We start from the raw sequence: 26,663 nt of genomic DNA, 5'->3' as shown, positions 1-26,663 counted from the left end.
GGCCAACCACCCTTTTATAGTTTCACTCCTTTTGTAGGGCTTAGGAGACAACCCTTACAGAATTTTCTCTCCTCTCTTGAAAAATCAGAACTTGGAAGAAAAGAGGGAGAAGAACTTTTGGCCTTTACAACACTTTTGAGCTCTAAAAATCACAGAATAAGATCAGGATTTTGGTGTTTTTGTTGCCCTTTCATTGCTGAAAGGGTGGGGTATTTATAGGCTCCAACCAAGTTTGAATTTCGAGCTCAAAACTGTCAATTCCCAAAATTCCGAGGTCTGGCGGTTACACCGCCTAGCAGAGCTCGAAGACTGAGCCTCTAGGCGGTGTCACCTCTTGTCAGGGGCGGTTGCACCTCCTGCCAGAGCTCGGAGACTGAGCTCAGGTGGTGCCACCACCTGACTAGGGCGGTTGCACCTCTGTTAGAGGCGGTTGCACCGCCCAGCCAGAGCTCGGAGATTGAGCCCTAGGCAGTGCCACTGCCGACCCAGGCGGTGCCACCTCTGGCCAAGTAATCTAGGTCCGAATAGGCTGATCCATTCGGCCCAATTTGGGTCTATCAAGGGCCCAATTGCCCAAGATTAAGTTAATGAGATCACCTCCCATTTCTAACTTAATCATCGTACTAACTACGAATTTCTTAAGACATTTATTGCAACTTGCTCCGGTGCGTCAATCGCTTCTTCCAGCGAGCTTCCGACGAGCTTTCGTCGATCATCCGATGAACCCTCGGTGATGCTCCTGGGACTTCCGGCAAACTCCTGGACTTGTGATGATCCACTTGGCAAGTTCCGACGAGCTTCTTTGGCAAGCTCCTGGTCTTCTCGGATTTGTTCCCGCAGAACCTCCGACGACCGTCCGAACTTCCGTCGAATTCTCGAACCCCCAACGTGATCATAGTCTTGACTTCGGCACAACTCCTGCTGCATGTCTTACTTTCATCGTAGTTAATCCTGCACACTTATCTCAATATATGGATTAGATAACAAATGACAATTGACGTCATCATCAAAATCCGAGATTCAAGAATCTCCCCATTTTTTATGATGACAATCAATTGATAACGGAGTTAACCTTAACTCCCCCTATATATGTGCCATAATTGAGATAAGTCATTCTTGAATTCAAAGCCTTTGAATTCAAGAGACAAATTGATAAGTTAAAATCATTTAACCTTATTAATACTCCCATCATGATTCCCATCATGATGTATCTCTCTAAAAATGATGTTTGATGTCAAGGCTTGACATCCATTTTCAAATTTCAAATGTGAATGATGGTAATGATAGCAATTCGTCATATGGTAAGATATCAACATGTAAAATTTCGAAGTAAAATTTTGATATCTTAACATGATGCACACACTTTAAGTATTTTAGCAATCATAGCATTTCATCACATTGTAAGATATCAACACGTATGACTACGATGCAAGTTCTTGATATCTTAACTTGATGCACATATTTCAAGTATTTTAGCAATCATAGCATTTCATCACATGGTAAGATATCAACACGTAGGACTATGTTGCAAGTTCTTGATATCTTAACATGATGCAAACATGGCATATTGCTAATATGGCAATCATAGTTATCATTAATTCATACATTTTCGATGATGCAAGTATGGCATAATCATAGCATCAATTCATATATCTGTTTTTTTCAACATAATATGGCATTTATAGCATCAATTCATATATTTCTCCCCCTTTGTCATCAACAAAAAGGAGAATGATATAAACAACTTGTAAATATATGTGCGATGCCATAAGTAGGTTCATGTCATTTATCTATATAGAGTGATAGGATATAAATTATACAAACATCTCAAGAAAAACATGACATGAAGATTATAGAGTGAAAACTTCTTCCTTTTTATTTGTTATTATCTTTTTGCATGTAGGAGGAAAGCTATTTGTGTAATTCAAATCGATAGGATATTAAGGCATGCTTTACAAGGATCAGGATATTTATGTGAATCAAATCCTTGCACATAAAAATATCTTCCTTTTATACGAAGGAATCATCAAATTTATTTCTCAAAGAAAATATTTTTCACATGATAAGTCTAAAAGATATACATTTGCTAGATGATTCTATTTGTCAAAAATCAATGATCTGAATCAAACTATATATGACATATGTTTGTTAAGTCCGAAAGAGAATAATGTATTCATGAAATCTGATTGGAACTGAAAATTTAATTTAACACTTTCATACAATCGGACAAGACTATACAATCATGAAGACATGCTCATTGTTATGAAAATTTTTGTATTAATTTTCAACATGTTATTTTAGGCATGTAATGACAATTAAGTGATTTGATCCTTCAATCAATAAAGTCTGAATAATAATTTTAACAAGTTTATGCATTCGAACACAACAACATTCCTAATTCTCTTCTTATGAAATCAAATTGTTCTTCACTTAGAGGTTTTGTAAAAATATCAGCTAGTTGATGCTTAGTATCTATGAACTCTATGATTACATCATGATTAGTAACATGATCTCATATAAAGTGATGTCTAATATCAATATGCTTTGTTCTTGAGTGTTGAATGGGGTTCTTTGTTAAACATATTGCACTCGTGTTATCACATTTAAGTGGAATATTTTTAAGATAGACTTTATAATCTTCTAAGGTGTTTTTCATCCACACAACTTGTGCACAGAATGCACAAGCTGCAATATATTCAGCTTCGGTTGTTGATAGTGCAACCGAGTTTGTTTCTTAGATGACCAAGAAACAAGGGAATGTCCCAAAAATTGACATGTTCCTGATGTGCTTTTTCTATCTAGTCTACACCCAGCAAAATCCGCATCAGCATAAGCAATTAACTCAAAATTTTCAGATTTTGGATACCATAATCCTAGATTTATGGTACCTTTAAGATATCTAAGTATTCTTTTAACTGCTTTGAGATGAGATATCTTAGGGTTCGATTGAAACATAGCACAAAGTCCTACACTGAACATGATATCTGGTCTAGTTGTAGTGAGGTAAAGTAAACTTTCTATCAAACCCCTATAAGTTTTTTGATCGAAGCTTTCTCCACTCTCATCAACTTCTAACTTAGTAGAGGTGCTCATAGGGGTGTTAATAGCATTTGAGCTATCCATATTAAATCTTTTCAGTAGATCTAAAGCATATTTAGTTTGACTAATAAAGATGCCATTGCTTAGTTGCTTAATTTATAAGCCTAAGAAAAAGGCTAATTCTCCCATCAAACTCATTTCAAATTCGAGACTCGTGGTTTTAGCAAAAGATTCACAAAGAGATTCATTCGTAGAACCGAAGATAATATCATTAACATAAATCTGAACAATGAGATAATTATTTTCAAAATTCTTGATAAACAATGTGGTATCGACCTTGCCTTTTGTGAAATTAATTTCAATAAGAAAAGTACTTAATCTATCATACCAAGCCCTTGGGGCTTGTTTTAAACCATAGAGAGCTTTGGTTAATTTAAATACATGATTAGGGAGGCTTTTATTTTCAAATCTGGGAGGTTGTTCGACATAAACTTTTTCAGAAATAAAGCCATTAAGAAAAGCACATTTAACATCCATTTGAAATAACTTAAAATTGTTATTACTAGCATAGAGGCAAGGAGCATTCTTATGGCTTCTAATCTAGCCACAGGAGCAAAGGTTTCTTCGTAATCGATACCTTCTTCTTTGTTGAAACCTTTGGCCACTAATCTAGCCTTGTTTCTAACCACGATACCAGATTCATCTTGCTTGTTTCTACAGACCCATTTAGTACCAATAACTAAATGGTCATTTGGCCTTGGAACAAGCTTCCATACCACATTTCTCTCAATTTGATTTAATCCATCTTGCATTGCGATAATCCATGAATCATCTTTCATGGCTTCGTCAATACATTTAGGTTCAATTTGGGAGAGAAAAGCAGCATTGGCACAAAAATTTTTAAGAGAAGAACGTGTCTGAACCCCCTTTGATGTGTCTCTTAAGATTAGCTCCTTAGGATGAGCATCTACATACTTCCAATCCTTGGGAAAGGATGTTTCGGAATTGGATGCATCCAAGATGCTAGTTGGAGAAGGGGTTTCATTCAAATTTAAAGAATCGAAGTTAACATCTGCTAGTCATAGGTGCCCAGCAAGCCAATCACGCGAGTGATGACACGTATGACTTGATACAAAATCTTTTTGCTTATTATATTTTGGCGTATATCACTTTATAACTATTGCATATGTGCATATATATATTGTGATGTCCTTGGATTTGTGCAATGGGAATCGGATCGTGATGAGATCACGATAATGAGATCGATTCACCTTTAAACACATATCCTAAATAATCTCGGTCATAGGTTACTCGAGAGGGACATCGTGATAACCGGACAGACTGGTGTGCTGTATACCCATCTATGATGGATGCAGCTGGTCTCATAGCTGCTCGTGTAGGGACACTAGGGATACAGTACAGGTGCTCATTGGAGAATGATTTCACTGATTGATCCGCTTACGGAATGCTGGATGGTTGATGATGCCTTATTGTCAAACAGCGATTTCGTAGTCCTAGTGGTATATTTGGTCCTTAGACTTGAGACACCAAGGATGTCCTATATGAGTGCTCCACTCTTTGATACCAGACTTATAGGTTTAGCTGTCCCAAATCTAGTACAGCTGGTCATTGGGAGTGGTAATCGACCTTACGAAGGCTATTGAGTGTCGATAGAGGATCATCTACTCTCGGCATCATGAGAGAAATATCCCATGTGTTCTTGCTCAGATAAATCCCTGGCCAGGGTCATTCGGATTGAGAGAGAAAGAGTTCTCCGGGAGAATCCGATTAGAGCGAGACTCGAGTAGAAACCGTATGGGTCTGACAGCACCATGCTCGATATACGGTCTCTGGGATATTAGATGGATGAGGGACTATAGGTACACGGTAACTGAGGACAGACAGGTCCAATGGATTAGATTCCCCTGTATCGTCTGGGGACTATGGCGTAGTGGCCTAGTACGTCCGTAGTCGATGAGTCAAGTGAATTATTACAGAGATAATAATTCACTAAGTTAGAAGGAGTTCTGACAGGTATGACTCACGGCCAGCTCGATATTGGGCCTAGAGGGTTACACACATACGGTAGGTATTACGATGAGTAGAGGTTCTGATATTAGATATCCGACGGAGCCCTTGTCTTATTGGATGCAGATCCAATACCCACTAGGGGAGGACCCATTAGGGTTTGATAGGGGACCTCTATAAATAGGAGGGATTCAGAGCCTTATAGGCTAGAGCCTTTGCTTGCCTCTTCTATTCTCCTCCCCCTCTCCACCTTAGAGTAGTCCTGTAGTTTTGAGGAGCGTCGTCTTAGCCCTGCTGTGTAGATCACCGCTAGAGAGGAGGACGCTTGACCTCCTTCACCCTCTCCTAAGTATCTGCAAGGAAACAGGGATATACGATCTCCCTAGGTGACACAATATACTCTATACGTAGTTTTAAATTTCGTGGATTTTGCGCACCAATCTTCGCACGACGACGAACATCTCTTTGGGAATCGGGGATTTTGTTTTCTTGTTCTACCGCTGCGCATATGATGTTGCCCCCAAGATTTCCCAACAGTGATATCATAGCCAGGTGGTTCGTGTGAATGATTGGTTTTAAACTATGTGTGTTGTATTTAGGAAAAACTTTTGATGTCAAATCGTTGACGCAAAAGCGAGAAAGGGCAGCAACAGTTGCTGCCCTTGATCTGCGTGTGTGTAGCGCAGCCGAAGGCCGGTAGCACAGGGGCTGCGCCTACAGCAGTCGGTCGGTGGCCTGCTTGCAGCAGGCTTGCGTCCGGCAGGGCTGGCAGCCCGCGGGCAGAGGCGCCTGCAGCCGCTTCTCCCGCGGGGTGAGGCAGGTCCTATTCTCCTCACCCTCTCCACCTCAGAGTAGGCCTGGAGTTTTGAGGAGCGTCATCGCAGCCCTGCTGTGTGGATCACCACTAGAGAGGAGGACGCTTGACCTCCTTCACCCTCTCCTAAGGATATGCAAGGAAACAGGGATATACGATCTCCCTAGGTAACACAATCTACTCTATACGTAGTTTTAAGTTTCACAGATTTTGCGTACCAATCATCGCACGATGACGAACATCTCTTTGGGAATCGGGGATTTTGTTTTCTTGTTCTTCCGCTGCGCATATGATGTCGCCCCCAAGATTTCCCAACAACATCATCATCAAAATCATTTTTCTTGATTTCGGAAATCTCATTGAAAACAACATGAATGGATTCTTCAATAATTAAAGTTCTTTTATTGAAGATACGAAAAGCTTTAGAAATTGAAGAATAACCAAGAAAAATTCCTTCATCGGATTTAGCATCAAATTTTTCTAAGGCATCTTTTTCATTCAAGATGAAACACTTACACCCAAAAACTTTAAAATATGAAACATTGGGTTTTTTGTTGTTCCACAACTCATAGGGAGTTTTGGTGAGTAGGGGTCTTACTAGAACTCTATTCAAAATATAGCATGTAGTGTTTACGACTTCGGCCCAAAAATATTTGGGTAGGCTATGTTCATTCAACATGGTTCTTACCATTTCTTGTAAGTTTCTATTTTTTCTTTCTACTACTCCATTTTGTTGAGAATTTCTTGGAGTAGAGAAGTTGTGGTTGTATCCATTAAGTTCACAAAATTCTTGGAAATCACGGTTTTGAAATTCACCACCGTGATCACTTCTAATTGATGAAATCATAGAACCCTTTTCATTTTGAACAAGTTTACAAAACTTATTAAAATATCTAAAGCATTCATTTTTGTGTTTTAAGAAGTAAGTCCAAGTGTATCTGCTATAGTCATCTATAATGACGAAGACGTATTTGCTACCTCCGAGGCTTGATGTAGAGATTGGTCCGAACAAGTCCATATGGATCAATTGCAAGGGTCTAGAGGTGCTTATTTGATTATTAGATTTGAAACTACCCTTAATTTGTTTACCTAATTGACAAGCATCACATACATTATCTTTAATGAACTTGATATGAGGAATTCCTCATACAAATTCTTTGGATGATATTTGAGTGATTAGTTTCATGCTAGCATGACCTAATCTTCTATGCCATAGCCAAGCATCCTCATTTAAAATCGAGAAACACATTTCATTACATAGATCATTGATGTTAATGGTGTATACGTTATTTTATTTTAATGCAATCATAGATGTGTTGTTGTGTGGTTTTTCAATGATGCAAGCATTAGATTCGAATTTTACAATATATCCTTTATCACATAATTGACTAATGCTCAGGAGGTTATATTTTAAACCATCAACTAACAAAACATCTTCAATAAAGAAGTTGGATTTGTTATCTATGGTTCCTTTGCCAATGATTTTACCCTTGTTGTTGTCTCCGAAGGTGACATAGCCTTCGTCTATGCTAGTGAGCTTAGAGAATTGAGATGGATCTCCGGTCATATGCCTTGAGCATCCATCTCAATTCTCTAAGCTGGATCAAGGTGCCTCAAAAACAAATCTACATTGTTTATCATGTTGCATAGAGTTTATCATGGCTCCTTTAGGAACCCAAATTAATTTGTTCGGACTAATTTTCTTGAATGGACAATAATGCATTTTGTGTCCATGTTTACAACAAAAATTGCATTTGCTTTGATGTCGAACATGTAGGATGGGGCCTTTTATGAAGGTGGTTGGATTTTGGTGAGGATTTCTCACAAATCCGATTCCACTTCGTTTGGGAACGTGACCCTTATTTGTAAGGATCATGTTCAAAGACTTGCTACCAACCTTGAATTTCTTCAAGGTGTCCTTAAGTAGTAAGTTTTCCTTTTGGATAGTTTCTAGATCATGACATTTTATACAAGAACCTAAACTATCATGATATTCAGTTTTTAACTTATCGAAATTACAAGTAAGACTATCATGCTCCTTTTTTAGTAATTTATATTTTCTACTAATAATCTTGCATTCATCAAATAAGTCATGGAAGGCATTTAATAACTCATCAAATGATAAATCTGCATCAATTAAATTTGTTACCTCCTCTCCGATGGCCATTAAGGCATAATGACCAACTTGCTCGGTGTTGGACTCCTCTTCTTCGGACGCGCTCGAGTCATCCCACGTTGCTTTGAGTGCCTTCTTCTTTGATGTTCTCTTCTTGGCTTGGGGACAATCACTTTTGCAGTGTCCCGGCTTTTTGCACTCGTAGCAAATAACTTGGTCCTTTTTGGGTTCAAGTTTATTTTTTGTGTCATTTTTAAACTTGTTTCTCTTAATGAATTTTTTGAATTTCCTTGTTAGAAGTGTCAAGTCATTGTCATAGTCCTCATCACTTGAGTTTTCTCTCAAGTGGTCATCTAAAGTTCTAAATGTCATATCCTTCCTGTTCTTTGGAAGGATGTCTTCTTGCTCTTCATGAGCCTTGCATGTCATTTCATAGGTCATTAATGACCCGATTAGTTCTTCAAGAGGGAAGTTGTTTAAATCTTTAGCCTCTTGAATAGCAGTGACTTTAGGGTCCCAGCTCTTAGGAAGGGATCTTAGAATCTTATTTATGAGCTCAAAATCCAAAAAAATTTTGCCGAGTCTTTTTAGACCATTGACGATATCCGTGAAATGGGTGTACATGTCGCCAATAGTCTCGCTCGGTTTCATTCGGAAAAGTTCGAAAGAGTGTATTAAAAGATTGATTTTTGACTCTTTCACTCTACTTGTGCCTTCGTGAGTCACTTCGAGTGTATGCCAAATATCAAACGTGGTTTCACAAATCGAAATACGATTAAACTCATTTTTATCAAGCGCACAAAATAAGGCATTCATAGCCTTTGCATTAAGAGCGAAAGTCTTCTTCTCCAATTCATTCCTATCGATCATTGGAAGAGAAGACTTCGAAAATCCATTTTTGACAAGATTCCAAAGTTTAAAATCCATTTAAATAAGGAAGATCCTTATTCGGATCTTCTAATAGGTGTAGTCCATCCCATTGAACATGGGTGGACGTGTAATAGAATGGCCCTCGTGATTTCCGGTGTATGCCATCTCTCTTGGGTTTTAATCCGTTTGAGAGTTAACCCCACTCTAATACCAATTGTTAGGATCAAAAGCACTAAGAGGGAGGGGGGGGGGGGGGGGGGTTTGAATTAGTGCAGCGGAAAACTTTCGATGATTAAAACTGCGTTCGTACGATAAGAGCGATTTCGGTATAAAAGTCGATTCGTAAATCACTTTAACTTGTGATCAAGCAAGAGGCAGTTAAAGCACATCTATGAAGGCAGTTTGCAGTTATGATGGAAATTAGAATGTAAGCATAAACTAAAATATGATGTTCGTACGATAAAACTGATTTACGTCTAAACACCGATTCGGAAAATACTGAACTTTGAAACACGATCGTAAATGCGCAAAAGGCAGTAAGCTATTGAGGAGGTTTGCAGTAAAGATAATATGCTCAAAGTAACTGCAAACCGAGATTTAGAGTGGTTCGGTCAATCTTGACCTACATCCACTTTTGGCTTCCTCCACCGACGAGGTCACTAACGTCCACTAAAGGCCTTCCTTCAATAGGCGAAGGCCAACCACCCTTTTACAGTTTCACTCCTTTCGACGGGCTTAGGAGATAACCCTTACAGAATTTTCTCTCCTCTCTTGAAAGATCAGAACTTGGAAGAAAAGAGGGAGAAGAACTTTTGGCCTTTACAACACTTTTGAGCTCTAAAAATCACAGAATAAAATCAGGATTTCGGTGTTTTTGTTGCCCTTTCATTGCTGAAAGCGTGGGGTGTTTATAGGCTCCAACCCAGTTTGAATTTCGAGCTCAAAACTATTAATTCCCGGAATTCTGGGGTCTGGCGGTTGCACCACCTGACTGGGGCGGTTGCACCGCCTGGCAGAGCTCGAAGACCGAGCTCAGGCGGTGCCACCGCTTGAATGGGGCGGTAGCACCGCCCAGCCAGAGCTTGGAGACTAAGCCCTGGGTGGTGCCACCGCCGACCCAGGCGGTGCCACCTTTGGCCAAGTAATCTGGGTCTGAATGGGCTGATTCATTCGGCCCAATTTGGGTCTATCAAGGGCCCAATTGCCCCAAGATTAAGTTAATGGGATCATCTCCCATTTCTAACTTAATCATTGTGCTAACTACGAATTTCTTAAGACATTTACTGCAACTTGCACCGGTGCGTCAATCGCTTCTTCCGGTGAGCTTCCGACGAGCTTCCGTCGATCATCTGATGAACCCTCAGCGATGCTCCTACAGACTTTCGGCAAACTCCTGGAGTTGCGATGATCCACTTGGCAAGTTCCGACGAGCTTCTTTGGCAAGCTCCTAGACTTCTCGGATTTGTTCCCGTAGAACCTCCGACGACCGTCCGAACTTCCGTCGAATTCTCGAACCCCCAACGTGATCATAGTCTTGACTCTGGCGCAACTCCTACTGCATGTCTTACTTTCATCGTAGTTAATCCTGCACACTTATCTCAACATATGGATTAGATAACAAATGACAATTGACGTCATCTTAAAAATCCGAGATTCAACAAATTTGTCATCAATTTACCACATTTTGGTATTTTTCTCCCCCTTTGTCATCAACAAAAAGGAGAATAATTCAACAATGCAAGTGTAGCAAAAATTAAAGCAAGTTTCACACTAATTTATCCAATCAATATTGCATCATTGCATGATAACATTCAAAAGTTCTCAACATTAAAGTGAGAGATTCCATCAACTTCTCCCCCTTTGTCATCAAAACTTTGTATGAGGAAGAAGAAGAAAGGTAAGGAAAGAATCCACTAAGAACCAAATTTATGAAATGATTTAAATCAAGTTAAAAATAATAAATAGGTTTCATTAAATCATTAAATTCATAAAACTTCTTCTTTCATAAGAAGAGTAAGGAAGAGTTCATGAGAAAAGATAAAACGAAATCCATGAATAAAACTTCATAAAATCCATTTCTCAATAAGAATTCATAATAGTGAAATCCATGAAAGATGCATTTGTCAATAAGTTCAATGGGTGAATGGACTAAATGTATCAAACATTATTACATTATGGAGCAAGGGTATAGAGTAAACTTGATATAACATAAATTCATGAAAGCTCCATTCATGAAATACATAAAGATAAAGATAGTCTGAAAAAGAAATATAACAAACTCATGCATTTGGATAATTTAATATGCCTATTTCTCTTCTAATAAAATCAAATTATTCTTTATTTAAGATTTTTATAAAGATATCAGCCAATTGATGTTTCATATCAATGAATTTTTGTTGAATCTCGGATTTTGATGATGAAGTCAATTGTCATTTGTTGTCTAATCTATGTGTTGAGATAAGTGTGCAGGATTAACTATGATGAAAGATAGACAAGCAGCATGAGTTGCGCCGGAGTCAAGTTCATGATCACGTTGGGAGTTCGAGAGTTCGACGGAAGTTCGGACGGTCGTCGGATGTTCTGCGAGAACAGATCCGAGAAGTCCAGAAGCTTGCCAAGCGAAGCTCGTCGGAACTTGCCAAGTGGATCGTCGCAAAGTCCAGGAGTTTGCCGGAAGTCCGCAGGAGCATCACCGAGGGTTCATCGGATGATCGACGGAAGTTCGCTGGAAACTCGCCGGAAGGAGCGATTGACGCACCAAAGCAAAGCTGCAGAAGTTGTCTTAGATTTAATCGTAGTTAGCACGTTGATTAAGTTGGAAAATGGGAGGTGATCCCATTGGCTTAATCTTGGGGCAATTGGGCCCCTGAAAGACTGAAATTGGGCCGAATGGAATGAACCATTCGGACCCTGATTGCACCAGGAGGTGCGACCGCCCAGGCCAGGAGGTGGCACCGCTTGGGCTAGGCCTTCCAGCGAGACTGGGCGGTGCAACCTCCCCAGCAGAGAGGTGGCACCGCCTGAGCTCAGTCTTCGAGCTAGACTGGGCGGTGCAACCTCCCTGACAGAGAGGTGGCACCGCCTGAGCTCAGTCTTCGAGCAAGACTGGGCGGTGCAACCTCCCTGGCAGAGAGGTGGCACCGCCTGAGCTCGGTCTTCGAGCTCTGCCAGGCGGTGCAACCTCTCCAGTCAAGAGGTGCAACCGCCTGATCCCAGAATTCCGGGATTTGATTGTTTTGAGCTCCAAATTTGAATTGGGTTGGGGCCTATAAATTCCCCACCCATTCAGCACTGAAAAGATACAGACCTACACCGAAATCTTGATCTTTTCTGTGATTCTAAGAGCTCAAAAGTGTTGTAAAGCCTTTAAGACTCCTCCTTCTGTTCTTCAAGTTTTCAGTTGTAAAGTGAGGAGAGAAAGGTCTGTAAAGGTTGTCTCCTGAGCCTGTCAAAAGGAGAGAAACTGTAAAAGGGCAGTTTGGCCTTCGCCTATTGAAGGAAGGCCCCTAGTTGACTTCGGCGACCTCGTCGGTGGAGGAAGCCAAAAGTGGAGTAGGTCAAGGCTGACCGAACCACTCTAAATCTCTGGTTTGCGTTTATTTTTTAGCACTTTATCATTACTGCAAACCTCCTTCATTACTACTGCTCTCTGCGCTTTCACGAACAAGTTCTAAGTGCTGTTCTTCCGAATCTGCATTCAGACGTAAATTCGTATTTTCGTACATTACAGTTTACGTTTACGTTTGATTCTGCAGAACTGTCTTCCGTGCTTTTACGAACGAGTTTCTTTGCAGTTTACACTTACATTTTGATCCTATTGATAACTGCAAACTGTCCTCTACAATTTTACGAACGAGTTTCAACATTTAGACGTAAAACTGCATTTAGACGTAAATCGGCTTTCCTCGCACAATCATCAGATCTCAGTTCACGTTTACGTCTTAATTTCAACTGCATACTGCCTTCTGCGAGTTTACAAACGAGTTTCAAAGTTCATACGTAAATCTGCGTTTAAGACGTAAATCTGCGTTTAGACGTAAATCTGCGTCTAGACGTAAATCTGCGTTTAGACGTAAATCTGTTTTTTTGCAGATTACTTTTTGAGCTATACAACAGCAGCACATTGTCTTTATACTTCTGCTTAAACTGCTCCTAGACGCAAACTGTGTTTAGACGCAATCTGCGCTTAGACGCAATCTGCATTTAGACGCAATCTGCGCTTAGACGCAATCTGCGCTAAGACGCAAACTGCGCTTAGACGCAATCTGAGTTTAGACGCAATCTGCATTTAGACGCAAACTGCGTTTAGATGCTAACTGTGTTTAAACGTAAACTGCACTTAATCATAAGTAATCTTAGAATCGGCTTTTGCATCAAAATAGTCTTTATCGAACGAACGCAGCTTTCGTTTTTTAATCGCTGAAAAATATCCGCTGCACTAATTCACCCCCCCCTCTTAGTGCTCTCGATCCTAACAATTGGTATCAGAGCCCGGTTAACTCTCAAAAGGATTAAAACCCAAGAGAGATGGCTTACGCCGGAAACCAAGAGGGCCATTCCATTACACGTCCACCCATGTTTAATGGGACGGACTACACCTATTGGAAGACCCGAATGAGAATCTTTCTTATTTCTATGGACATTGATCTTTGGAATCTTGTCGAGAATGGTTTTTCAAAGTCTTCTCTTCCAATGATCGATTGGAATGATTTGGAGAAGAAGGCTTTCGCTCTTAATGCAAAGGCTATGAATGCCTTATTTTGTGCACTTGATAAAAACGAGTTTAACCGTGTTTCAACTTGTGAAACTGCGTTTGATATTTGGCACACGCTCGAAGTGACCCATGAGGGCACAAGTAGAGTAAAAGAGTCAAAAATCAATTTGCTGTTACATTCTTTCGAACTTTTTCGGATGAAACCGAGTGAAACCATTGGCGACATGTTTACCCGTTTCACGGATGTCGTCAACGGTCTAAAAGGACTCGGAAAGAGCTTTTCGGATTTTGAGCTTGTTAATAAGATACTAAGATCCCTTCCTAAGAGTTGGGATCCTAAAGTCACCGCTATTCAAGAGGCAAAAGATCTACGAAATTTCCCTCTTGAAGAACTAATCGGGTCATTAATGACCTACGAAATGACTTGTAAAGCTCATGAAGAGCAAGAAGACATCCTTCCAAAGAACAGGAAGGATATGGCACTCAAAACTTCAGAATGCCACTTGAGAGAAAACTCAAGTGATGAGGACTGTGATGATGACTTGGCACTTCTAACAAGAAAGTTTAAAAAGTTCTTTAAAAGAAACAAGTTTAAGAATGATGCAAAAAATAAACTTGAACCCAAAAAGGACCAAGTAATCTGCTATGAATGCAAAAAGCCGGGACACTACAAGAGTGATTGTCCCCAAGTCAAGAAAAGAACAACAAAGAAGAAGGTGCTCCAAGCAATATGGGATGATTCGAGCGCATCTGAGGAAGAGGAGTCCAACACCGAGCAAGTTGCTCATTACGCCTTAATGGCCATCGAAGATGAGGTAACAAATTCAATAGATGCTGATTTATCTTTCGATGAATTATTAAATGCTTTCAATGACTTATTTGACGAATGCAAGAGTATAAGTAGAAAATATAAATTGCTGAAAAAGATGCATGATAGTCTTACTTGTGAGTTTGATAAGTTAAAAGTCGAACATCATGATAGTTTAAATTCATGTATCAAATGTCATGATTTAGAAACTTTGCAAAAAGAAAACCTGCTACTCAAGGACACCTTGAAGAAATTCGAGGTTGGTAGCAAGTCATTAAACATGATCCTTGCAAACAAGGGTCACATTCCAAAAAGGAGCGGAATTGGATTTGTGAGAAGTCCTCACCAAAATCCAACCACCTTCATAAAAGGCTCCATCTTACATGTTCAACACCAAACCAAGTGTAACTTTTGTTGCAAATCTGGACACAAGACACATTGTTGTCCATTCAAGAAAATAAGTCCAAACAAACTAATCTGGGTTCCTAAAGGAACCATGACAAATTCTATGCAACATGATAAGAAATGTAGATCTATTTATGAGGCACCCAAAAGCAAATGGGTTCCTAAAGATCATCCCTTCCTATAAAAACATTAAAATTTTAGGCTGGAGCAAGAAATAATATTCTGCTCCTTGACTCTCGATGGTCAGAAACCAAGAATCAAAAAGGAACTCCCAACGCTTAAGTAACAAATGGAAGTTATGAAATCACAAATACGATTTGGATACAACCTTATTAGAAACATATGATATCCAAATTCACATACCCCCTTGATCTTCAAAACCCGTTAACACTATCATCTACGAATTAATTCTTGTATCATGAAGAAACTAAATATGTCATGATCTTAAAAGGGATACCAAACAAATTATCAACATACGTATGCACGTTAAAAGATCTATCTTGATCGTACAAGAGCTTCTTCCTTAAATAAAAACTCATACGAAATCGTGTAACAAACATTAATTGCTCTGAAACTCTTCTCAAGGCAAAGGCTCCCTGATCAAATCATATTAGGTGCTCACTGGCTGCAGGCGGTGGCACCTCTCCAGCTGGCGGTGGCACCTCCAGCTATCACGGGTTGCCAGAGGTTGCACCGCTCCAGCCAGAGGTGCAACCGCCCGCAACTCTGCCTTTTTAAACCCACACTAGGGTCGGCTATGGAACCGACCCCAACTCACTCCCATTTCCTCCTCTACTCTTCCAAGTCTCCTCCATTCCCATTTCACTCCTCTAAGCCTTCCAAATACCTCCCATTTCGGAGCAAAACATCAAGAATCCTTCCTTCTCTTGAAGATCTCACAAAGGTACTCTCTAAGAAGCTCTTAAATTCTGTTTTGTTCTTCATTTACTCTAGCTCATCATCATCCCTCTAAACAGCAGTAGTTATGGGATCTAGAAGATCCTCAAGGGACAAGGGAAAGAGGAGATTAGTAGAAGAGTTTGATTTCACTCTTTTCGATTCGAAATACCATGCTGAAAAAATTCCCTCTTTCGAACTTAGATGTATCAGTAAGGGAAAATACGTAGATCTAAATGAACTAAGAGACTTAGAGACCATCCAATGGTTTGCAAACCTAGGTCTACTTCCAATCTTGCAGATTAACGAACCCATCTATCCTAGGCTTGTTAGATTATTTTACAATAACATACAAATAGATGATGAAGGAAGGATGTCCACCTATCTTTTGGGACAACACATCTCAATCACTGATAGGTTCATTTGTGATATGATAGGCATTCCCATAAAAAGCATAGGACTCTACTTTAGAGGATCATGGGATGATGAAAGTATTGGAACATCCTATGTTGAAGCCTTAGGAACAATCTTTGCCAATCCTAACATAGCATTGGTTCCTAAAAGTTGTGAACATCTATTGCCTTTGAACACTAAGATACTTCATTATATCATGACTAGTATAATTCTTCCTAAACAATACCATCATGATGAAATAAGTCAACTAGAATTAGGAACTATGTACTCAATCATGAAGGGACATGACATCTGTCTTGGCTATCTTATTCAACAAAATATGTTAGAATTATCTAAGAAAGATATGATGCTCCCATATGGTGGTATAATCACTAGAATAATAAAAGCTTACGACATTCTAATATCACCAGAAGAAGAAGTAATGAAAGTAGATCGATTCAGCATAATAAACAAAAATCTACTTCACCGACTAAGATGTTACTATAGAAACGGTAACTGGGTTAGACTCCCTAGAAGGACTGATCACCCTCAATCTGAACCAGAACCGGAAACACCAGTATTTAGGGGTACTCAATCTCCTCCGACCCTTCCCTTTGAGGAAACACATCCAGTTGAGCAAACTCATACATCCATCGAAGAAATTGGGATTCGTATGGATCGATTCGAACAGAGACAAGAACGGATTGAACAAAGACAAGATCAAATCCTATCTGAGCTGCAGCAAATTCATAGTCAATTTGACTCCTTGTTTAGGCACTTTAATTTTTCACCTCATCAATGAACTTATTGAACACCTGTTGTTGTTGTAAACTTCTTATGATACTCACTTCTGATGTACTGGCTGTAAACATCTATTGTGGTAAAAGTTATCTCAGATTTTTATGGTATCATTACTGTTTGGTATGTGATGTGTCCAAATTAAGAATGTTGTGCTTTGAAACTAAAAGTTTTGAAAATCTTGAGTTTTGATTTCATTCGAAGAGAACTAGGAATGTTGATGTGTCCGAACAGATAAATTTGTTAAAATAATTTTTTTTTGGACTATATTGTATGATCAAATCACTTGATTTCCATGATTATATGTGAAAATCTGCAATAAAATCTTGTCCGAATGCATCTTATTTATGAAACAGATTTTCTCGTACACCTTCATGAAAATTGAGTTTCTGAAATAGATTTGATGAAGTGATTCATGTGTATGTATTCCATCCTGCAAAATCTTTACAATGGATTATAACACAAAGGGGAAGAAGTATTTAAAGCAATCTATGTAAAATTCCTCTATAAGCTTGCTATTATTATTTTCTGGTATCATAGTTACTATGCTTTTTGTTGATGACAAAGGGGGAGATATATATGAATTGATAAACACTGCCATGATTAGAAATACTATGAATGATGCTATAAACACTGCTATGATTATGCCATCCTTGCATCACCAAGATATATATGAACATGTGCTAAAGTTGGCATTATGCCCTGAGTTGATATCTTATCATGTGAAGAAAATGCAAAACTTGCTAGAATATTTCAAATGTGTGCATCATGTAATAAGTTTCACAACTTTATATGATAATGTTCAAACTACATGATGAATAGTTACAAACACAATCATACAAACTTATTGATGTATGTCAAACCCTGACATCATCCTTGAAGAGATACATCATGATGAGTATCATGATGGGAGTATTGATAAGTTTAACTGATCTAACTTATCAATACGTCACTTGAATTCTTAGGTCTTGAATTCAAGGTTGACTTATCTCAACTATGGCATATAGACAGGGGGAGTTAAGGATAACTCCATTATCAATTGATTGTCATCATCAAAAAGGGGGAGATTGTTGAATCTCGGATTTTGATGATGAAGTCAATTGTCATTTGTTGTCTAATCTATGTGTTGAGATAAGTGTGCAGGATTAACTACGATGAAAGATAGACAAGCAGCAGGAGTTGCGCCGGAGTCAAGTTCATGATCACGTTGGGAGTTCGAGAGTTCGACGGAAGTTCGGACGGTCGTCGGAGGTTCTGCGAGAACAAATCCGAGAAGTCCAGAAGCTTGCCAAGCGAAGCTCGTCGGAACTTGCCAAGTGGATCGTCGCAAAGTCCAGGAGTTTGCCGGAAGTCCGCAGGAGCATCACCGAGGGTTCATCGGATGATCGACGGAAGTTCGCCGGAAACTCGCCGGAAACTCGCCGGAAGGAGCGATTGATGCACCGAAGCAAAGCTGCAGAAGTTGTCTTAGATTTAATCGTAGTTAGCACGTTGATTAAGTTAGAAAATGGGAGGTGATCCCATTGGCTTAATCTTGGGGCAATTGGGCCCCTGAAAGACTGAAATTGGGCCGAATGGAATGAACCATTCGGACCCTGATTGCACCAGGAGGTGCAACCGCCCAGGCCAGGAGGTGGCACCGCCTGGGCTAGGCCTTCCAGCGAGACTGGGCGGTGCAACCTCCCCAGCAGAGAGGTGGCACCGCCTGAGCTCAGTCTTCGAGCTAGACTGGGCGGTGCAACCTCCCTGACAGAGAGGTGGCACCGCCTGAGCTCAGTCTTCGAGCAAGACTGGGCGGTGCAACCTCCCTGGCAGAGAGGTGGCACCGCCTGAGCTCGGTCTTCGAGCTCTGCCAGGCGGTGCAACCTCTCCAGTCAAGAGGTGCAACCGCCTGATCCCAGAATTCCGGGATTTGATTGTTTTGAGCTCCAAATTTGAATTGGGTTGGGGCTTATAAATTCCCCACCCATTCAGCACTGAAAAGATACAGACCTACACCAAAATCTTGATCTTTTCTGTGATTCTAAGAGCTCAAAAGTGTTGTAAAGCCTTTAAGACTCTTCCTTCTGTTCTTCAAGTTTTCAGTTGTAAAGTGAGGAGAGAAAGGTCTATAAAGGTTGTCTCCTGAGCCTGTCAAAAGGAGAGAAACTGTAAAAGGGCAGTTTGGCCTTCGCCTATTGAAGGAAGGCCCCTAGTTGACGTCGGCGACCTCGTCGGTGGAGGAAGCCAAAAGTGGAGTAGGTCAAGGCTGACCGAACCACTCTAAATCTCTGGTTTGCATTTATTTTTTAGCACTTTATCATTACTGCAAACCTCCTTCATTACTACTGCTCTCTGCGCTTTCACGAACAAGTTCTAAGTGCTGTTCTTCCGAATCTGCATTCAGACGTAAATTCGTATTTTCGTACATTACAGTTTACGTTTACGTTTGATTCTGCAGAACTGTCTTCCATGCTTTTACGAACGAGTTTCTTTGCAGTTTACACTTACATTTTGATCCTATTGATAACTGCAAACTGTCCTCTACAATTTTACGAATGAGTTTCAACATTTAGACGTAAATCGGCTTTCCTCGCACAATTATCAGATCTCAGTTCACGTTTACGTCTTGATTTCACCTGCATACTGCCTTCTGCGAGTTTACAAACGAGTTTCAAAGTTCAGACGTAAATCTGCGTTTAAGACGTAAATCTGCGTTTAGACGTAAATCTGCGTCTAGACGTAAATCTGCGTTTAGACGTAAATCTGTTTTTTTGCAGATTACTTTTTGAGCTGTACAACAGCAGCACATTGTCTTTATACTTCTGCTTAAACTGCTCCTAGACGCAAACTGTGTTTAGACGCAATCTGCGCTTAGACGCAATCTGCGTTTAGACGCAATCTGCGCTTAGACGCAATCTGCGCTAAGACGCAAACTGCGCTTAGACGCAATCTGAGTTTAGACGCAATCTGCATTTAGACGCAAACTGCGTTTAGACGCTAATTGTGTTTAAACGTAAACTGCACTTAATCATAAGTAATCTTAGAATCGGCTTTTGCATCAAAATAGTCTTTATCGAACGAACGCAGCTTTTGTTTCTTAATCGCTGAAAAATATCCGCTGCACTAATTCACCCCCCCCTCTTAGTGCTCTCGATCCTAACAATTTTAAGATTACATTATGATTATTAACATGATCTCATATAGAGTGATGCCTAATATCAATATGTTTAGTTCTAGAGTGCTGAATGAGATTTTTTGTTAAACATATTACACTTGTGTTATCACATTTTATGAAAATATTCTTAAGATAAATTCCATAATCTTCTAATATATTTTTTCATCTATACGACTTGTGCACAACATGTACTAGCAACTATGTATTCGGCTTTGGTCGTAGATAGTGCAATCGAGTTTTGTTTCTTGGAAGACCAAGAGACAAGTGTATGTCCTAAGATTTGACATGTTTCATATGTGCTTTTCCTATTTAATCTATATCCACCAAAATCCGCATCAGCATAAGTAATTAATTCAAAGTTTTCGGATTTTGGATACCATAATCCAAGATTAATGTTTCCTTTAAGATATCTATAGACTCTTTTAACTGCTTTAAGATGAGATAGCTTAGGATTAGATTGAAACATACCATAAAGTCCTATGCTAAACGTGATGTCCGGTCTTGTTGTGGTGAGGCATAGTAAACTACCTATCATACCTTTATAAGCTTTTTGATAAAAGATTTCTTCACTTTCGTCAATGTCTAACTTAGTGGAGGTACTCATAGGAGTATTGATAGCCTTTGAACTATCCATATTAAACTATTTTAGCAAGTCTAATGCATATTTTGTTTGATTAAGAAAAGTACCATTACTAAGTTGTTTGATTTGTACGCCTAAAATTAAAGTTAGTTTACCCATTAAGCTCATTTCAAACTCTTGGCTCACACTCTTGGCAAACGATTCGAATAAAGATTTATTTATAGAACCAAAGATAATATCATCAACATATATTTAAAAAATAAAAAAAATTATTTTTATAATTTTTAATAAATAATGTGGTATCAACCTTGCCTTTAGAGAAATTATTTTAAATAAGAAAGGAGCTAAATCTCTCACACCAAGCCCTTGGGGCTTGTTTCAATCCATAGAGAGCTTTAGTCAATTTAAACACATGATTAAGAAAATTATCATTCTTAAATCCAGGAGGTTATTCAACATAAACTTCTTTGGAAATAAAGCCATTAAGAAAAATACTTTTAACATCCATTTGAAATAACTTAAAATTATTACTACTAGCATAGGCAAGGAGTATCCTTATGCCTTCTAATCGTGCCACAAGAGCGAAGGTTTCTTCATAATCAATACCTTATTCTTGGTTGAAACCCTCGGCTACTAATCTAGCCTTGTTTCTAACTACAATACCAAATTCATCTTGCTTGTTTCTAAAGACCTATTTAGTACCAATAACTAATGGTCATTTGGCCTTGGAACAAGCTTCCATACCTTATTTCTCTTAAATTGGTTCAACCTATGAATCACCTTTTAAGGCCTTGTCAATGCATTTAGGTTCAATTTGGGAGAGAAAAGTAGCGTTGGCACAAAAATTCTTAAGAGAAGAATGAGTTTGAACCCCTTTTGATGTGTCTCTTATGATTAGCTCCTTAGGATGAGCATCTACATACTTCCATTCCTTGGGTAAGGATATTTCGAAAAAAGATGTATCCAAGTTGCTATATGGAGACAGGTTTCATTTAAATTCAAAGCATAAAAATTAAGATCATCATCAAAATTATTTTTCCTAACTTTAAAAATTTCATTAAAAACAACATGAATAGACTCTTCTATCAACAAAGTTTTTTTGTTAAAAATATGAAAGGCCTTACAAATAGAAGAATAGCCAAGAAAAATCCCTTCATTGGATTTTGCATCAAATTTTCCTAAGGTATCTTTTTCATTCAAGATAAAATATTTATATTTGAAAACTTTAAAATATAAAACGTTGGGTTTTTTGTTGTTCCACAACTCATAAGGAGTTTTGGAAAGTAATGGTCTTACTAGAACCCAATTCATGATGTAGCATGTCATATTTACAGCTTCGCCCCAAAAATATTTGGGTAGGCTATGTTTGTTTAACATGGTTTTTGTTATTTCTTACAAGTTTCTGTTTTTTCTTTCTACCACTCCATATTGTTAAGGATTTCTTGGAGTAGAGAAATTGTGGTTGTATCCATTAGTTTCATAAAAATCTTGGAACTGACGGTTTTGAAATTCACTACCGTGATCACTTTGAATTGATGAAATCATAAAATCCATTTCATTTTGAACAAGTTTACAAAACCTAGAAAAATACCTAAAGCAATCACTTTTGTGTGCCAAGAAGTAAGTCCAAGTATACCTACTATAATCATCCACAATGACAAAGGCATATTTGCTACCTCCTACGCTTGATGTAGTAATTGGTCCGAACAAGTCCATATAGATCAATTGTAATAGTCTAGAGGAGCTTATTTGGTTCTTTTGTTTGAAACTACCTATTATTGGTTTTCCTAGTTGACATGCATCATACTCACCATCTTTAATAAACTTATTGTGAGGAATTCCTCTTACAAGTTCTTTAGATGAGATTTGAGAGATTAGTTGTCAGAACCCTTGCATATTCTAAGCTTGGGGTTGATCTCTTTAGGGGATCAGTCTCCTTGGAACTCTATAGGGGTTTCTTCCTCCAAATTATTGCTCAAAGGCTGTAGAAAAGATTCATCTATTGCTTATCAAAAGAGGAGGAATATATAGCTATTTATAGGGTTTCTAAACCCTAACTCCAAATAGGACTCCTACGGAAGACTCCTACTTCTAACCAACTCCTAATTGGACTCCTACTCAAGACTCCTATTCCTTTATAACTCCTAATTCTTCTCTAAGAAACAATCTCCTAACCCTAGCCGGCCTCTTTACCTCTTTAATAGGGGTCAGCTTAGGTAGATTTTACATGAATGCCCCTCTCTATTAGGACTCTCCTAGCTAGAGTCCTAATAGACTCGCCCTCTTCAAATCAGACTTATCCTCGAGGCTAAGATCCTATGAACTCTAGGAATTTAATCTTCAAGTTGTCATAGTACTCCCAAGTGGCACCATTTGCTGGTAAGTTCGCCCATTAATTAGCACTTCAATAGTGGGTCGTCATTGTCGGGTTACAATCCATCGATCAATAATGGCACTCGACTAGGTCGGGAGTTCTCCTTGGGTAGTCATATTTGGTGGATGGCTTTGGGTTGTCTTCAAGCACCTATTCACCACTTCTGTCTGGCCATCGGTTTATGGGTGATACGCCATACTCCTTTTCAATTTAGTGCCCTACATTTGGAATAACTCTGTCCAAAATCTGCTTGTGAAGAGGCAAGTAGAATTTGGCACAAATACAATGTGTCCCTTATAGCGTAATTATTTTGAGTCCCAACTGTAATGAGCCATGGAGATTGGTGCTTCCTCCAATTTTTTTATGATCTTACTAGTCTCCGGATCTTCCTACCATTCCATCTTAAAATGCTCAAGGAAGTCGCTGGTCGGAAGTGAAATGATCGAAAATTTAGTTTGCTCGGGTAACCACGAAAGTGCATCTACAATAACGTTTTCTTTCCCCTTTTTGTAAATAATAAAATCCAAGAAGTTTGGTTACCTATTTTTGCTGCTCAGGGGATGCTATCTTTTGCTCTAAAAAGTACTTGAGGCTTTTATGGTCGGCCTTGATTCAAAAGCGTAGCCTGATCAAGTACGGTCTCCACTTGGCCATCACATACATAATCGTGAGCATCTCCTTATCATAAATAGTCATCTTGAGATAGGAAAGAGATAACTGTTGAATCTCATATTTTGATGATGAAACCACTTGATATATGTTTATGATTTAATCTACGTTTTGAGTGACGCAGGATGCTTCGATCAGGATGAGACAATTAAAGCAGGAAAAATCATGTTTGGCTAGAGGAACATGTCAGAAGATTGGACGTTGGGCCGGTGGATCGGTCGACGTATCAACAGAAGGCTTCGAATCTTGGACTCGAGCATCGGGCCAAGAAGAGTGGGTATTGTGCCAAGGATATCAGAGTTGCGGAGTCAACTGGCCGATTAGGCAATAGGCTGCAGGAGAGGACGTTGCGCCGAAGAATCGGACGAAGTGTCGAGGGACCAATGACATGCCGGACAACTTGGTTAATTGCTTAGGATTAATTGTCTCGATCGAAGTTTTATTTAATATCTATAGGATTAACTACGATAGAAGTAAGACATGCAGCAGGAGTTACGCCGGAGTCAAGACTATGATCACGTTGGGGGGTTCGAGAGTTTGACGGAAGTTTGAACGATCGTCAGAGGTTCTGCGGGAACAAATCCGATGAGTCTAGGAGCTTGCCAAAGAAGCTCATCGGAACTCGCCAAGTGGATCATCGCAAGTCCAAGAGTTTGTCGGAAGTCCACCGGAGCATCGCCGAAGGTTCGTCGGATGTTCGCCGGAAGCTCATCGGAAGAAGCGATTGACGCACCGGAGCAAGTTGCAGTAAATATCTTAAGAAATATCGTAGTTAGCATGATGATTAAGTTAGAAATGGGAGGTGTACCATTAACTTAATCTTGGGGCAATTGGGCCCTTGATAGACCTAGATTGGGCCGAATGAATCAGCCCATTCTGACCCAAATTTCCTGGCTAACAGTGGCACCGCCCAGGAGCTCGGTCTCCGCGCTCTGCCAGGTGGTGAACTGCCCCAATCAAGCGGTGGCACCACTTGAGCTCGGTCTTCGAGCTCTGCTAGGAGGTGCAACCGCCCTTGATAAGAGGTGGCACCGCCTAGAAGCTCGGTCTCCGAGCTCTACCAGGTGGTTGAACTGCCCCAGTCAGGCGGTGGCACTACTTGAGCTCGGTCTCCGAGCTCTGCCAAGAGGTGCAACTGCCCTTGACAAGAGGTGGCACCACCCAGAGGCTCAGTCTTCGAGCTCTGCCAGGCGGTGCAATCGCCCCAGTCAAGCGGTGGAACCGCTAGACCCCGGAATTCCGGGAAATGATAATTTTGAGCTCAAAATTCAAACTGGATTGGGGCCTATAAATACCCCACCCTTTCAGCAAAGAAAGGGTACCGAAAATCCAATCTTACTCTGTGATTTTTAGAGCTCAAAAGTGTTGTAAAGGCTAGAAGTTCTCCTCCCTCTTTTCTTCCAAGTTTTGATCTTTTAAGAGAGGAGAGAAAAGTTTGTAAGGGTTGTCTCCTAAGCCCGTCAAAAGGAGTGAAACTATAAAAGGGTGGTTTGCCTTCGCCTATTAAAGGAAGGCCTCTAGTGGACGTCGGTGACCTCATCGGAGGAGGAAGCCAAAAGTGGATGTTGGTCAAGATTGATCGAACCACTCTAAATCTCAGTTTGTATTTACTTTCTATTCTCTATCTTAACTGCAAACTGCCTCCATTGCTTTACTTTAACTGTACTTCGCCTAATCTAAGTTAAAGCAACTTCCGAATCGGCTTTCATACCGAAATCGCTTTTATCGTACGAATGTTGTATTTCGGTTTGCAATTACATTTTGTTCTCTATCTTAACTGCAAACTACCTCTATATCTTTACTTTAACTGCATCTCGCTTGATCACAAGTTAAAGTGATTTCTGAATTGGCTTTCTTACTGAAATCGTTTTTATCGTACGAACGTCATTTTAAATCGTCGAAAGTTTTCCGCTGCACTAATTCACCCCCACCCCTCTTAGTGCTCTTAATCCTAACAATTGGTATCAGAGCCTGGTATTTCTCATTTCGGATTTACACCCGAGAGAAATGGCTCTTCATGGCTTTCAAGAGGGTTTATCGGTTGTTCGTCCACCGTTATTTAACGGATTAGACTACACTTATTGGAAAACTCGAATGAGAGTTTTCTTGATTTCTATAAATTTGGATTTATGGAATATTGTTGAAAATGGTTTTCAACTTTCCTCTAAACTGATGAACGAATGGTCGGATTTGGAGAAGAAGTATTTCTCTTTAAACGCAAAGGCTATGAATGCTTTATTTTGCACTTTGGACAAAAATGAGTTCAATCGGATTTCTACGTGTGAAATGACTTTTGATATTTAGCGAACACTTGAAATCATGTACGAGGAAACTAGTAGAGTCAAAGACTCGAAAGTTAACATTTTATTGCATAATTTTGAGCTTTTTCGAATGCAACCAAGCGAGACTATAGGCAACATGTACACCCGTTTCACGGATGTCAAAAATAATCTAAGAGTTCTTAGTAAATCTTTTTTAAATTTTGATCTCGTAAGAAAGATCTTAAGATCCCTTCCAAAAAGGTGGGATCCTAAAATAACCGCAATACAAGACATAAAAAATTTAAATGATTTTTCATTAGAAGAATTAATCGGGTCATTAATGACCTATGAAATGACACTTCTAAAATTAATGATGATTTGGTGATTATGCATGTTGTAAAGTGATGAAAAATTTACTAGCTTGCATGATGAAAACTTGCTAAATTTTCTAGCTTACAAATTACATAATGATAAAACTTGATATTATGTTTTTTTTTTATGCAATGGTTTGACATTATATCTCTAAACACTTGAAAGTTGAACTTCTCCTTTTTGTTGATGACAAAGGGGGAGAAGTATGATGTTATGCATAGTTTATGATAACATGTTGCTTGGATTTTTGAATCCAAGAGTTCTATCAATATGGCATATTGATAGGGGGAGTTTGTTTAAACTCCGGGAGTTAAGGTAAACTCAGTCATCAATTGGTTGTGATCATCAAAAAGGGGGAGATTATTGAA

This window comes from Musa acuminata, chromosome BXJ1-10 (assembly GCF_036884655.1).
Source record: "Musa acuminata AAA Group cultivar baxijiao chromosome BXJ1-10, Cavendish_Baxijiao_AAA, whole genome shotgun sequence".
NCBI classification, from domain to species: Eukaryota; Viridiplantae; Streptophyta; class Magnoliopsida; order Zingiberales; family Musaceae; genus Musa; species Musa acuminata.
The sequence above is the reverse complement of the archived record's forward strand: the minus strand, read 5'-3'. Positions refer to the sequence as shown.